Source organism: Rhinolophus sinicus, chromosome 13, assembly GCF_057876585.1.
Source record: "Rhinolophus sinicus isolate RSI-liver-muscle chromosome 13, RSI-T2T, whole genome shotgun sequence".
Lineage (NCBI taxonomy): Eukaryota > Metazoa > Chordata > Mammalia > Chiroptera > Rhinolophidae > Rhinolophus > Rhinolophus sinicus.
This window is the reverse complement of record NC_142513.1, coordinates 25,438,076-25,451,893: the sequence shown is the minus strand read 5'-3', so window position 1 is coordinate 25,451,893 and position 13,818 is coordinate 25,438,076. Positions and strand designations below refer to the sequence as shown.

Below are 13,818 nucleotides of genomic sequence, written 5' to 3'. Positions count from 1 at the left end.
TTGGAGCTGATGGGTCCTGGAAAAACACAAATAAATAAAAGTTTTAAAAAAAATAATTGATTAAGAATGGTATATAATTATACGTACATATATAATGTACAAGTATAATACATGTATAATACACCAAGGGTTCTGATGTAATTGTCCAGTTGTTCCTCATGGAAGAGGTCACTGCAGCTCCAGAAGCATTTCTGTTCGACTCCACATACTTTACTAAGATTCTGTGGCTGTTCCACCTGAAATCCCATGTCACCTTTTTCTCACTAGCCCTTATTGAGATGGCCACTTCCAGGTTCCAGAAACTTTAATGCCAATGGCAAAAACTTTCTAGCCTCTGATCTGGAACTGCTCTAAGTCTAGACTCTAGACAAGAGTCCTCATCAACTGCATGGCCAAGGAGGGTTGCATCCACTGAGATGGCTTGAAAGTACCTCCAGTGTTTTTTTTTAACTCAAGAAAAACATTTTCTCTGTTTGTGTGGCCCTTTTGTTCTCCCTGATTTCATGTCATCATTTTTTGTATCTTTGCTTGCATTGTCTCCAGATCATGGAATTGGATGGGCTTTTACTCACACAGCGTCTTAGGTCAATTTCCCTAGAAGCATAGCCTGAAATAGGATTTGAGTGAATAATTTATTGGGAGAGTACTCTCAGGAGGAAGGCAGTGAAGGAAGCAGGATAGAGCAGGGAAGGAAGCTGAGCAAGGATATGGCCTTATCTGGAGTCGAACTTCCGCTTGATCCTATAAAGAGCCCTGGATCATGAATTATACCATAGAATTGATCTCACCTTGAGGCAAGAGAGCCAGCATTTTGTACATGTATCTCACTTAGCAGCCAACACTCACAGCAGTAAGAAGGATCCAGTAAAGGAAATTTGAGGGGATAACAGTAGTCTACTATATTTTATGAATATTTATTGAGCAATAGATAGCAAAGGTGAATGTTGCCCTGGTAAAATCTATCTGATCAGCTGTCTGACCTTCCCTAAGCATCAACATGCCTCACTTTGTACTGTTTGAAACATCAACATATTTCAGTATGCCAAAAGTCTTCCTATACTTTTAGTCTACGTGGGATGGAGCAATTCCTTGATTGTAGAGGTCAAGATCTCACATAACAGGTAAGGTACTATATTACCTGTGAAAAGGGCTGATTCTGAAAGTTTGAAACAAACACAACTGGGAGGGCTCTAGATAGGAATGAAGCTCCATTGGGTAGCAGTTCCTATGTGAGGGATAGGTCAACTTATTATACAAACATGAGATCCCAATAGTCCTTGGCAGGCTCTACAGCAACATGTTTAGGGATCCTTGACCTAGGAGCACAGGGTTAGTCCCCTGAGCTGTTGGCAGAGCTCCTGGTGGCCTCCATAGACAAGTCACACAAAAACAGGAAGTAGCTATTATATCAGCTTAAGGGACAAGACTCAGCCTTGGGAAGAGACCACCAATTTAAAGGAAGAGCACTTGAAATTTCTACTAAATGAGCTGGACACATGTCTTCCTCATCACCCACCATCCACCATTTCTACAATAGAGAACTAGAAGGTTTGTCCTGTACATAGTTAAGACATTATGAAAATAGTAATAGCTCCAGACAACTGGCCTTGCTAAAGACAGCCATGAAGGACTTCAAATTAAAGGTTCCCAAACTGAAGCTATTCTTTTTGATAAAAATTTCTCAGAACTATGGGTAACAAACTATTTGGCTTCTTTCACTCATCTTTATGCTTGTGAGATCCATCCATACTGTTGTATATGGTTGGTCATTTATTTTGATTTCTTTATTCCATTTATAAATATATATGTTATAATATGACAATTTATTTATCTATCCTACTACTGATGGACATTTGGGCAGTTTTCAGTTTGAGGCTACTATGAATAATGATACTATGAACAGTTTAAGAATCGAGCACAGGTCTCTTGGTAGATATATACCCATTTCTGTTGGGTGTATACCAGAGGTAAGCTGATAAATGTTTAACAACCAGCTCTCTGTGGGGGGGGAAACGTCCTCATGTGTAGCATTTTTTTATTTCTCTGCTGTAAATATTACCTCCATGACCTATGTATGTCAAGCTACCAACATGATGTCACTGAATGCAAAATTGGGAAGAAATGCACAGAATCTGCTGTCAACAGCCAATGGGAGTCAGCTCCAGCCTGTATGCCTGGGAGGTCTACCAAGAAACAGATGCCAAAACGGAACTAGACATGCAAGAGACTTATTAGGGGAAATGTCTGTGAAGGATAAAAGGGAAAGAAGCAGAAAAAGGCAGAGAGAGGATTCAGACTGGAATAAAAATCTGACAGCTGTGAAGGAAAGGTGGGAGGAAGGATTGGTTAAAAATGGTCTCAGATTACATACAAAAATGGTCTCAGTATAGTTCCAAGGAAAGCTTATCCAGGCCAACGGGGAGTTCTGGAACCAAAGTTGCCAGTTGGAGGAGCCCAGCATCTCGCAGGAATGGGCCTGCGTTAGCACAGTGTGGTAGTGAAGCCGGAGGGGCAGCAGCTGGGTTGCCAGTTGATTATGTTTGTCACAGCAGGCGCCCTGAGCAATGCATTTTCATGGCCGCTATACCTGGCAATATTCCTTTACACCACCTCCCTGGTGATAAATGTGATGGCTTTTCAGTCAGTGTCCTCTCTAGATGTCTTACCTTTCACAAATTAGATGCACAGCCCTAGCTTGGTTGACTCGTTTGGAGCTGGACTGGCCACTTTAAAATGAATAAGCCCCAGGTTCATTGGGATTTCACTGAAAAAGAAAGAGGGATTCAAGAGGAAAACATTGGATTTCCTTCTAATAAGGACAGAGAAGTGTTCTAATTATTCATTAAAGAAATAGGAGTTGATGGGGCAGCCGGTTAGAGCAAGAGCTCTAAGTTGGTTAGAGCAAGAGCGCTCAACAACAAGGTTGGTTAGAGCTTACAAGGTTGCCAGTTCAATTCCCGCATGGGATGGTGGGCTGCGCCCCCTGCAACTAAGATTGAAAACGGTGACTGGACTTGGAGCTGAGCTGCTCCACAACTAGATTGAAGGACAACGATGGATGGGTCCTGGAGAAACACACTGTTCCCCAGTATTCCCCAATAAAAAAAAAGAAAGAAAGAAATAAGAGTTGACCATACTATATTCCTAACTGATGATTGGTACATAACTGAGCACATAAAAAAAAAAAAAAGAAATAAAGGGAAAAAAAAGGAATAGAAAAATAAAGTAAGTCTGAAATAGAAGCTGAAAAAGACCTTATAATCCAAGCTATAGTTAGCTATTGAACTAAAAGCAACATGGTGCTTTTAACAAATGTCCACAAATTCTTTGATATGCCCTTTAAAAGTTGGAGTTTAATTCCCCTTCCTAGAAGGCCAGACTTAGTGATTCATTTCTCACAAATAGAATGTGATAGAATTATGCTATGTGACCTCTGTGGCTAGGTCATACAAAAGATAGTCTCTCTCGCTTTCTCTCTCTCTCTCTCTCTCCATACCCTCTTCCCTCCCTCCCTTTCTTTTCACTTGCTTCCGAGGAAGCCAGCCATCACTAATGAGAACATTCCAGCAGCCTGTGGAGAAGCCCAGGTGGGGAGGAGCTGAGACTTCCAACTAAGAGCCAGCACTAACTTGCCAGACTTGTGTGTCAGACGTTTTGGAAGTGGATACTTTAGCCTCATCCAAGACTTCAGATAATGGCAGCCCTGGCCAACATCTTGATTGTGACCTTATGAAAGACCCTGAGCCAGAAATTCCTAGTCAAGCTCCCCTTGAATTTCTGACCCACAGTAACTGTGAAGATAATAAATTTTTTTTGTCATTGTTGTTCTTATAAGCCACTCAATTTGCGGGTAATTTGTCTCACTGCAATAGATAACTAACTAATATAGACAACAAGAGTTTGGAAGTCCCCCTACATACCAAGACCGTGACAGAAGATATTACACTGAGACAATACAGCAAACCCATGGAAGATGTCCTTTTCCTCCTTTCCTGCTTTGGCTCATAGAGAAACCGTCTCCTCTCCAAGCTGCCTTCCATCAAAGCCCACTGTCCTGGTGTCACCAGAAACCCCATCTCTATTTCTTGCCCAAGGCCCTATTACAGACTGCTGTCAGTGTCGTGATCAAGGCTTCTGCTGCGTACACAGAGGTCCCCATCTCACGTTGCTGCTGAGCCACTGGCACTAACTCCCATCATCTGAGACGTCACTGGCAGCAACGCAGCCTTCATTACTGCAAAGTGGTTCTTGCATTCACGTGTACTGTGACTGTGGCAGAAACCCCAAGGTGGGGGAGGGTGGTGGATAACCCTGTGTGCAGAACCAGCTGACCAAACGTCTGGCCTGTGACTAGAGGTGTGGCCCAGATTGCAGTGTTTAACCAGTGGAACAGGCTAAAGCCAGGTAAGCATATCAAAAATGGCTCAAGGCACAGGGGGAGTTTAGCTATGAACCCCAGCTAGTCAGGGCCAAGGGCATTAATTATTGACAAGGTTCAAAGAAGATAGAAAGAAAGCAATATACAGGAAGTTCATGAGCCAGAGTCCAGGGCTTGAGGCAGCTTTGAAGTCTGTGCCTCTGGCCAGTGGTCTGGCCCCCACCCTCAGGCCTGGCTTAAAGCCAACAAGTCCCTTTTCTCATATGCATTTCAAGGGAAGCTATAGCTTTTTTTTCATGTGGAAAGTTCCCCCAGAGTTGCCAGGGCTCAGATTCTATCTGGTGCTGGCAAGGAAGCTTGAACAATTTTATATTCGTTTAGGTGCCCCCAGAACAAAGCCCTGAGGCAAGGATTCAAGGTTAATGTGGGTCTTAACCTGAAGAAGCAGGTAGGGGAGTGGGGAAGTGAGACATGAAAGGGAAGGGTAGTCAATACAGGGTCCGTTGTCAAGTCTGCTAGTGTGAGGAATTGGAGCTTAATTCTACATGGGGAAACTCTGGGAAATGGTGTAAGATACATGCCTCAGAGAGACAAGGGGGCTGGAGTATTTGGGGATATTTATACACCAACTCCAGACAACCATTGTTGATGGCTACTAGGGGAGGGGGTGTTAATTACTGTGGAGACCAACACAGAGATGCAAATACTAGTTGAGTTGATTAATCTTTTGTTTCTTTATTGGTCATTTAGGTGTTCCCTTCTGTGAACTGTGCATTCATATCCTTTGCCCATTTTTCTATTGTGTTGTTTTATTTTTCTTATTGATTTATAGGACTTATATATTCAGATACTAATCTTTTCTTCATTATATGTGTGGCAAATATTTTCCAGATTGTATTTCACCTTTTCACTTCCTTTATGGTATAATTCAATACATAGTTCTTATTTTTAATGTCGGTGAATTTAACAAGCTGTTTTATATAGTCTGTGCCTTTTGTGTCTTCTTTAAGGTAGTCTTTCCTATCTTGAGGTAACAAAGATGATAATTTACTGGGCATTTTTACTTTTTACAGATATTCTTTAATCCACTTAGAAATCATTTATGTGATGATGCAATATAGGAATTCCATATTTTTTATCATGGTAAAATGTCAAATATACACAAAAATAGAATAGTACAATGACCTCAACACATAGCTTCAGTAATTATTAACTGATTTCAATTGACCACTGCTGTGTCACAAATTACCACAACTTGGCAAATAAAAACAGTAATAAACATTTGTTATCTCATCCAGTGTCTCTGGGTCAGTATTTCAGGAGTGATTTAACTGAGTGATACTGGTTTAAGCTCTGTCATGGACTGCAGTCACGTTTCAACCTGGGCTGCAGTCGTCTGAAGCCTTCACTAGGGCTAAAGGATTTGTTTCAACGTGACTCTCACCTGTGGCTGGTAAGATGTTGGCAGGAGGCATCTATTTTCTTGCTACATGGACCTTTCAATAAAGCTGTTAGTGTCCTTACGACATGGTGGCTGGCTGCCTCCAGAACGAAGGAGTTAAAAAAGAATAAGGTGGACGTTGTAATGACTTTTATGATGTAGTCTTGAGACACACACAGGATCACTTCCACCACATTGTATTCATTAGAAATGTGTCACTAGGTCCCACCCACACTCAAGGGGAGGGAAATCAGGCTCGACCTTTTGGAGAGAGAAATGTCAAAGTTAGTGAACTGTTTCTAAAATTTGTGCAGAACTAACTCATGGTCAATCTTGTTTCAGCTATGCTTCCATCCACTCTTCCTTACCAACTGGATTATTCTGAAGGAAATTCCAGGCATCATATCATTTCATGTATTATGTAAGTACTTCAGTATGAATTTCTAAAAGATATGCCCTCAAGAAAAGAAATGTCCTAACTACCATTAGCTCACAAAAAATTAAGAATATAAAAATAATCCCTTAATATCCCAGCATTCAAGCTTCCCTGATTTCCTCTCTCTCTCTCTCTCTCTCTCTCTCTCTCTCTCTCTCTCTCTCTCTCTCTCTCTGACACATCTGTGCTTAACTTCAGAGCCTCTCATGCTCACCTATCTCTAAATTCAGCCACTGCTGCCTAGATCAGCTCTGCACAGACTCTAGCCAACTTCATGCAAGTGTGCCCTGGCACCTCCTTGGGGGCTCTTCTTTAATACTGCAGTGTGCGTTACTGTGGAAACCTGCTTGGCACCCAGGCATACACAACCCAGAAGTACCAGGGACTTAACTCTCTGAGGCAAACTTTGAACAATAGACAATGGGAACCAATGGACAGGGTTTTCCCTTTCACACCCAGATCAACAGTCCTAAGACACAGTACATGCAGCTTCTGAGAAGGTCTACAGCATTGAAGAATCACCCTTGGTGGTGGCCAACTTGATCACGCTTCCTTGTGTTGGCTTTCTCTGCTTTCCTGTTTCACTTATAGAGTCCCTCTGTCTTGCTCCCTGAGATTGCACTCCTCAATAAAGTATTTGCACATAGCTTTTTTTTTTCTCTTTTCAATCAAGTTGTCCTTTCTGGGGGACCTAAGCTAAGACACAGTTGGTTGCAAACAAGGTCTACACTTTGCATTTGATTAATCCGTCTTTTAGGTCTTTCTGATCTATAGGTTCCATGCCCTCCCATTTCTTTTCCCTTGCAATTATTTGGTTATAATAACTTATATTGTTTGTTCTGAGGGGTTTACCACATTCTAGATTTTGCTGATCTCTCTTGCTATGGTATTGTTTATCATGTTCTTTGTTCCCTATACTCCCTATATTGGTGGTTAGATCTAGAATCTTGATCAAATTGAGCTTTGATTTTTTTTTGGGGGGGCAAGGGTGGTAGTATATATTTCCTATTGCATCACATCAGGAAACGTAATGTCTGTTTGTCTCTTTTTGTGATTTTAAGATTGATCCGTAAATTCAAAGGTAGTCATTCTAATCCATCTATTATAAACCCGCCACCATTCTTTCACCTAATTATTTTAGCAGCCAAATATAATCACGCCCTAGAAGTGTACTGTGGAGTACAATAGCAACTAGCCACATGTGGCTATTAAAATTTAATGAAAATTGAATAAAAGTAAAAATTAAATTCCTTAGTCACACTAGCCACATTTTAAGTGCTCATAGCTACAGTGGCTTCTGTATTGAACATTGCAGAAAGTTATATGAGACAGAGCTAGCCTAGAATGATTACTTCATTTTAATCTTAATATTTATAATCTCTGGTATTTCATTGTAAATCTATCATCCCTTATACATTTATTAGCTGTAATTGTTCTATAAAGAATAATATTCCCTCATCAACTATTTAGTTACCATAAGGTATAGTTCATACAGTAAAAGCATATGTGCTTATTTTCCTTTATTTACAAGTATTCAAAATAATGAGATGATTCCCTGGAATCCTCCAAAGTGGATCAAAGCTTTTTGGTTTTCTTATGGTTTTAAATATCATTATAAACTGGTGAATAACACTATTTGATGTCTTTCAGTTCATTATAATTACTGTTTTTTGATGCTCAAAATTTCCCATATTACGGTTGACTTCCCACTGTAGTATTTTATAGTGTTTTTTTTTTCATTTCTAATGTAAAATGTATCAAGCTTTTCTTGTACATTTTCTGCCCCAGACACAGAATCAGACATTTTTTCAAATGACTCTGATTCCTTTTGGGAAAAATGGGTATTTGGAGACCATAATCTGGGTGCTAAGGATACTCATTCCTAGTGACTTGGCTGTTTTTTGTTGTTGTTATTGTTGTTGTTGTTTAATATACAGAGCTACAAAATAATCTTTTTGAGTTTTTTAAAGAAAACACATCTAGTGTCAAACTGATATTCCAAATTCAAATGTAGGACTACAAAGTGTTGCATAACTGCTTTGATTTTTATGTTTATATCTCTTTTCTCCTGGACTAAGGATATTGGTTCCTAATGTTATTACTACAAGTACTCATTTTCTTTGTCTTATAATACCTACAATAATTTTTCATTCAGCTGTGCCCATTAATGTACTGATTGTTAAATATCTTGAATATCACCCCTTGACCTATGACCTCCAAGCTCCATGAATTAATTTTTCCTTGACTGCATTTCCTCATTTGAGAGATTTTCTCTTCTCCTACCACCTATGATTTAGTGACCTTGTTAGTGAAGGAACCTGACCTCACCTTCTGTAGGACTGGAAAAGAATCCCAGGCAATTAGGGAGTTAACACCCCATGGGTGAACTTTGGCCAGTGCACGATAAGAGACAGGAAGGAACCAGGAAAAAAACTTCTATCAGTTTCACTCCTCAGTGGACCATTTCAAGAGATGGTAAGTTTGCATAACTTTTTAAGAAGACTCCTGTGTGACTAAATAACCACATATGGTTTTTTTTCTTTTTTTCTTAATTAAACTTTATTGGGGTGACAATTGTTAGTAAAGTTACATAGATTTCAGGTGTACAATTCTGTAACACATTATCTATATCTCACATTGTGTGTTCACCACTCAATCAGCTCTCTTTCCATCACCATATATTAGCAGGTATGTTTTCTTGAAGCTGCTGTGAGCCCAATAATATACCACCTTGTGTTTGCTTTCCTTCCTTCCCCTTGTCTCCAACTTTTGTTGCTCTGGATAGTACCACCCATTAAGACACTATCATGAAAACTTTGCCTCCTGCTCTGATCTCCAGGCAATCCAGGCAACCGTCATTCTCCCAGGATCGTCTCCTTCAGAAGGGTGAAGAGCAGTACTGTGAATTTATGTATTTAATAAGCTATCCAAGTGAGTTTTATGATGAAGCAGGTATGGCGGACAGTACCTTAAAGCATCCTCAGGCCTCAGATCTCACATCAACAGGAAATGAATGGCTAAAGCTGTACAGAATTCAGAAGGGAATCCATCCCAGGAACCCTTTAGCTGTGGCTGTGAAGGACAATGAACAAGGAAGATGAGCACGGAGAGCAGCCAGAGGCAGCAAGATGGACTGATCAAAAACACTGCTGCCGACGGAAAGAACACTCGGTGCTTCTGTCTTACAGGGAGGTAACGTGTGCTCTCTCTCCTGCTCCAAATGTGAGTTTTTATTGAGTGAAGTTTTTCATCCCCCTTCCAATAGTTGGATGTTTTGTTTTTCTTGAGAGTGTATTTATAATGTTGACTGTGGGGAGCCACATCTAGAGCTAAATTAGAAGAATGCAGCTAGTTTATAGCTCAAGGAAACCACCCCTCACCCCTGACACACACACACACACACACACACACACACGCACGCGCGCCTTCCTGTGGCAGACATTGCATGACCTGAGCTATTTCTGTTTGGGGAGGGGATGTTTTAGTTTGGGTGCCCCCACAAGCATATCCTGAGACAAGAAACTGACTGGAAGTAGTTTATTTGGGAGGTAAAGGAAAATGCTGGTAGAGCAGTGGGGAAGTGAGACAGGGAAAGTAAGGCAACCAGTATAGAGTGCGTTATCATGCACCCTTTAGCCTGAAGCATAAATTGCATTACAGAATTGGCTCAACTGGAGCTTAATCCCATGGGAAACAGTGTCACTCCACTGTAAGGAGTGAGGAAGCTAAAGTGTTCATACTTCAGCTCCTATCAGTCATTGGTGGAGAGCAGCTCCCAGGGAAGGAGAAACATCAATTCCTCTGCGTTTCTGGCCTGTTGCATGGGTGACAAAGTAGGAACAATCAGAGAAAGCCCTTATGCAATGTACACCTGCTGGCAGCTAGAAGTCAGGCCAGTATGACTAAAGCAGTAAGGACAAGGGGATTTGGGCAAGGCAATGACAGCCTCCACTATGAGAAGTGAGAGAGTTTCTGTTCAGTTGTGAGCCAGTTGCATGATCTTACTTGGGGGCATTTTTAAAGTTGTAGTCACGTGTGTGAGTGCTGGCCAGTCAAAGAAGTGTATTGCAGACAATATCTGATTCTGCTCATCAGAATTATCCTTCTCCCATTCTATAAGATTCTGTCGCTCAAAAGAACTATCTCTCCTGTCATAAGGCAAACAAATGACCCAAAGAGGCCAATCGTGCTAATTCACTGTAGTAGATACTGTTGGAGCCCCAGTTAGATCCCCTTTACTGGCCAGCATCGCACCCCACCTCTCCGCTCCTGGGGCATTCCACATCTAAAGGTAAGGAGATAAAAAAGACAGCTCCCTTGCCTCAAGGGGAGAGGGGAGAGCCAATTCTGTAATGCAATTTATGCTTCAGGCCAAAGTTAGGCTACAACTGGACCCTCACCTTTGCCTAGTTTCTTCCCTGGTCCTGTCCTGCTTCCCTCACTCCCTTATAGGTTTTCCTGAGAGCACTCCTTGATTAATCATGTGCAACTGAATCCCTGTCTCAGGAACTGCTTCTAGGATGCCCAACCTAAGGCCCATTCAGTGGGTCACAATGATGGATTGGCCCAGGGGAAGATACATGGCCCTGGCATAGCTAGAGCCTTAGGGGGCATTGATATGGACTCTGGGCAAAAGCAGATCTGTCTCTCTCTTAGGTTAGGGCTATGTGTAAGAACATTGGAGTATATATGTTTACATTGTAATATATATTTCACTCTACTTCTGGTAGCAGTACATGGATTTTGGAGGAAGAGAGAAAGAACCACTCCTTTCTCTTATTCTTGGCTTCTCTACTTTGGGTGGAGGTGACTTCTCTTTGAGTCCATAAGTGGGCATATAATCCACACTGACTAACCATATTCCCATGGCCAAAAAAATTGTTTGGGGTGGTCATGTGACCGAGTCGGAACCACTGAAATATGGAATTGTTAAAAGAGAGAAAAACTCTTTTTCCCCCCTGGACTAAGAGCATCAAGGATGAGGGGGAACCTGAGGCTGCTGGAGGCCATCAAGAGGAGCCTGAATATAAAGCCAGCACAGCAATAAGCAGGATACTGTGGAGGGAGTGAAGTGAGTCCTCGTTGAAATTGTTGGAGCTCTTGCTTCAAGCATCACTCAGACATTCCTACCTTAGATTACACCTTTTTGATTACACAGGCTAATGAGTTCTTTTTTTTGTATAAGCCAGTTTGGGTTGGGTTTTATAACACAACCAAAACAGTTATGACAGATGCAACGAAGGCAAGCCTGCAACTGCAGGAATATACATTGCTGCCATGTGAAGAGACCCTGGGTGACAATAAAACCTACTCATAAGAAAGAATTAGAACTAAGAGATGGAGAGAGGAAAAGAGAACAGTTGATTGCTGTGGGCAATATCCAAGCACCAGGATCCTGCCATTCCTCACACATATTGCACCCTTGAGTTCTCAGTTATTTGAACCAACAAATTCCCTTTTTTGCTTGAAAGAGTAAGAATTAAGCTTTATCACTTTCAAAGGAAAGAGTTCTAACTAATATAACACCCTTCTTTTCATTTTTCCTTTGAGTCATTTTATTTTTTTCTTACTAAGTTAAAGGCAATCTTTATATATTCTGAATATTGACCTTTTTTGTCCATTGTTTACTGTAAATAGTTTATTCTACCACTTATCTTTTCCTTTGTTTATGCTGTTTCTCATTGTTGAAAAGGTTGTGATTTTATGAGGTCTAAATCAACGAGCTTCACCCTTATCATTTTTGGTTCTTTCAGTTGAAAATGATGGAACCTAATTCAATCTATTTTAAATTAAAAGACAACATATTGGGCTGGCCCGGTGGCTCAGGTGGTTGGAGCTCTGTGCTCCTAACTCTAAAGGTTGCCGGTTCGACTCCCACATGGGCCAGAAGGCTCTCAACCACAAGGTTGCCGGTTCAACTCCTGGAGTCCCGCAAGGGATGGTGGGCAGCGCCCCCTGCAACTAAAGATTGAACATGGCACCTTGAGCTGAGCTGCCACTGAGCTCCCAGATGGCTCAGTTGGTTGGAGCATGTCCTCTCAACCACAAGGTTGCCGGTTTGACTCCTGGGCTGCGCCCCCTGAGACTAGCAACGGCAACTGGACCTGGAGCTGACCTGTGCCCTCCACAACTAAGACTGAAAGGACAACTTGACTTGGAAAAAAGGCCTGGAAGTACACACTGTTCCCCAGTAAAGTCCTGTTCCCCTTCCCCAATAAAATCTTTTAAAAAAATAAAAAATAAAAGACAACATATTGGCTAACAAAACTGAGAATTCTAGAGGTATTTTGTTGTAAGGTGCAACTAGAATCATAACTCCAACCATGTCGTTAGAACTCTCTCTCTCTCAATCTATCATTTCTCTGGGCTTCTTCCCCATTGAAGCTCCCTTCATCTTTTTGAAAACATAGCCAGTATTCTTACATGTCATAGTTCCAAAGGAAGAAAGGCTCCCCTGATGATTGGGTATAGAAATCCTAAGAGAGCCTGCTGGCTATTGTAAGCACTCTGACAGATACGCATCATATACATTATATCATGAGTGCCAAAAAAATGTTTACATTTTAAGAGATGTTATCTATGGACTTTTTAGAAGTTGAATTAAATTACAGTAGCAATGTGTATGTAATACGTTACATGTGTAGTATGACATGCATTCAAAAGATGGCATTAATCAGGGGCGGCCAGGTGGCTCAGTTGGTTAGAGCGTGAGCCCTGAATGACAGGGTTGCCGGTTCGATTCCCACATGGGCGAGTGATCTGCACCCGCCACAACTAGATTGAAGACAACGGGCCAGATGACTCAGGTGGTTAGAGCACAAGCTCTCAACAACAAAGTTGCCGGTTCAATTCCTGCTTGGGATGGTGGGCTGCTCCCCCTGCAACTAAAGATTGAAAATGGCAACTGGACTTGGAGCTGAGCTGCGCCCTCCACAACTGGATTGAAGGACAACAACTTGGAGCTTATGGGCCCTGGAGAAACACATTGTTCCCCAATATTCCCCAATAAAATTTATGGGGGGAAAAAAGATGGCGTTAATCAAATGACTGCTAGCATCATTCGTTGTATTACAATTTTAATACTTTTTTTTTCCTTTCTTAAAATGTGTATACATTTTTTTGGCACCCTCTCTATATCCATTCCTGTGTTCGGTGGCTGCGTCAGTCATTTCAAACTGCTCAGAATGTGCTCCACACAGATTGAAAGAGTATTATTGTAGAAGAATGGAAGAAGGGAAAATCTGGTAAGCATCTGATAGCCACCATACCATCACTGTCTTTTACATTTAGTTTATGAAAACCTTTCTCTCTCCAAATTATATTGGTATATGTTTATATATGTAAATATATATGTATGTATTATTTAATCCTCTCATATTTTTTACTTCAAAAAATTTGTGTTTTCATTTTAGAATGATATTCCATCTAGAATGTATTTTTATTTATAACATGAGGTAGACCTCTAACTTAATATTTTTTCCCATATGTAAAACCTATTGTCTTAAAAACATTTATCAAATGATCTTCCTTTTCCCCACCAGTTGGAAATGCCATATTCATTAC

General features: G+C 41.0%; 1 long non-coding RNA gene across 2 annotated transcripts; it reads left to right on the top strand.

Annotated features, from left to right (window-relative positions):
- The first annotated feature begins 5,111 nt into the window (after positions 1–5,111).
- LOC109448414 (uncharacterized) lies at positions 5,112–12,998 on the top strand. Of its 2 annotated transcripts, XR_002137518.3 has the most exons (4): positions 5,112–5,831; positions 6,162–6,240; positions 8,553–8,730; positions 9,095–12,998. It is a non-coding gene; the product is annotated as an uncharacterized LOC109448414 (long non-coding RNA). The 2 variants fall into 2 exon arrangements; XR_012491233.2 differs by lacking the exon at positions 8,553–8,730 and having other exon boundaries at positions 5,608–5,831; positions 9,095–12,994.
- The last annotated feature ends 820 nt before the right edge of the window (positions 12,999–13,818 follow it).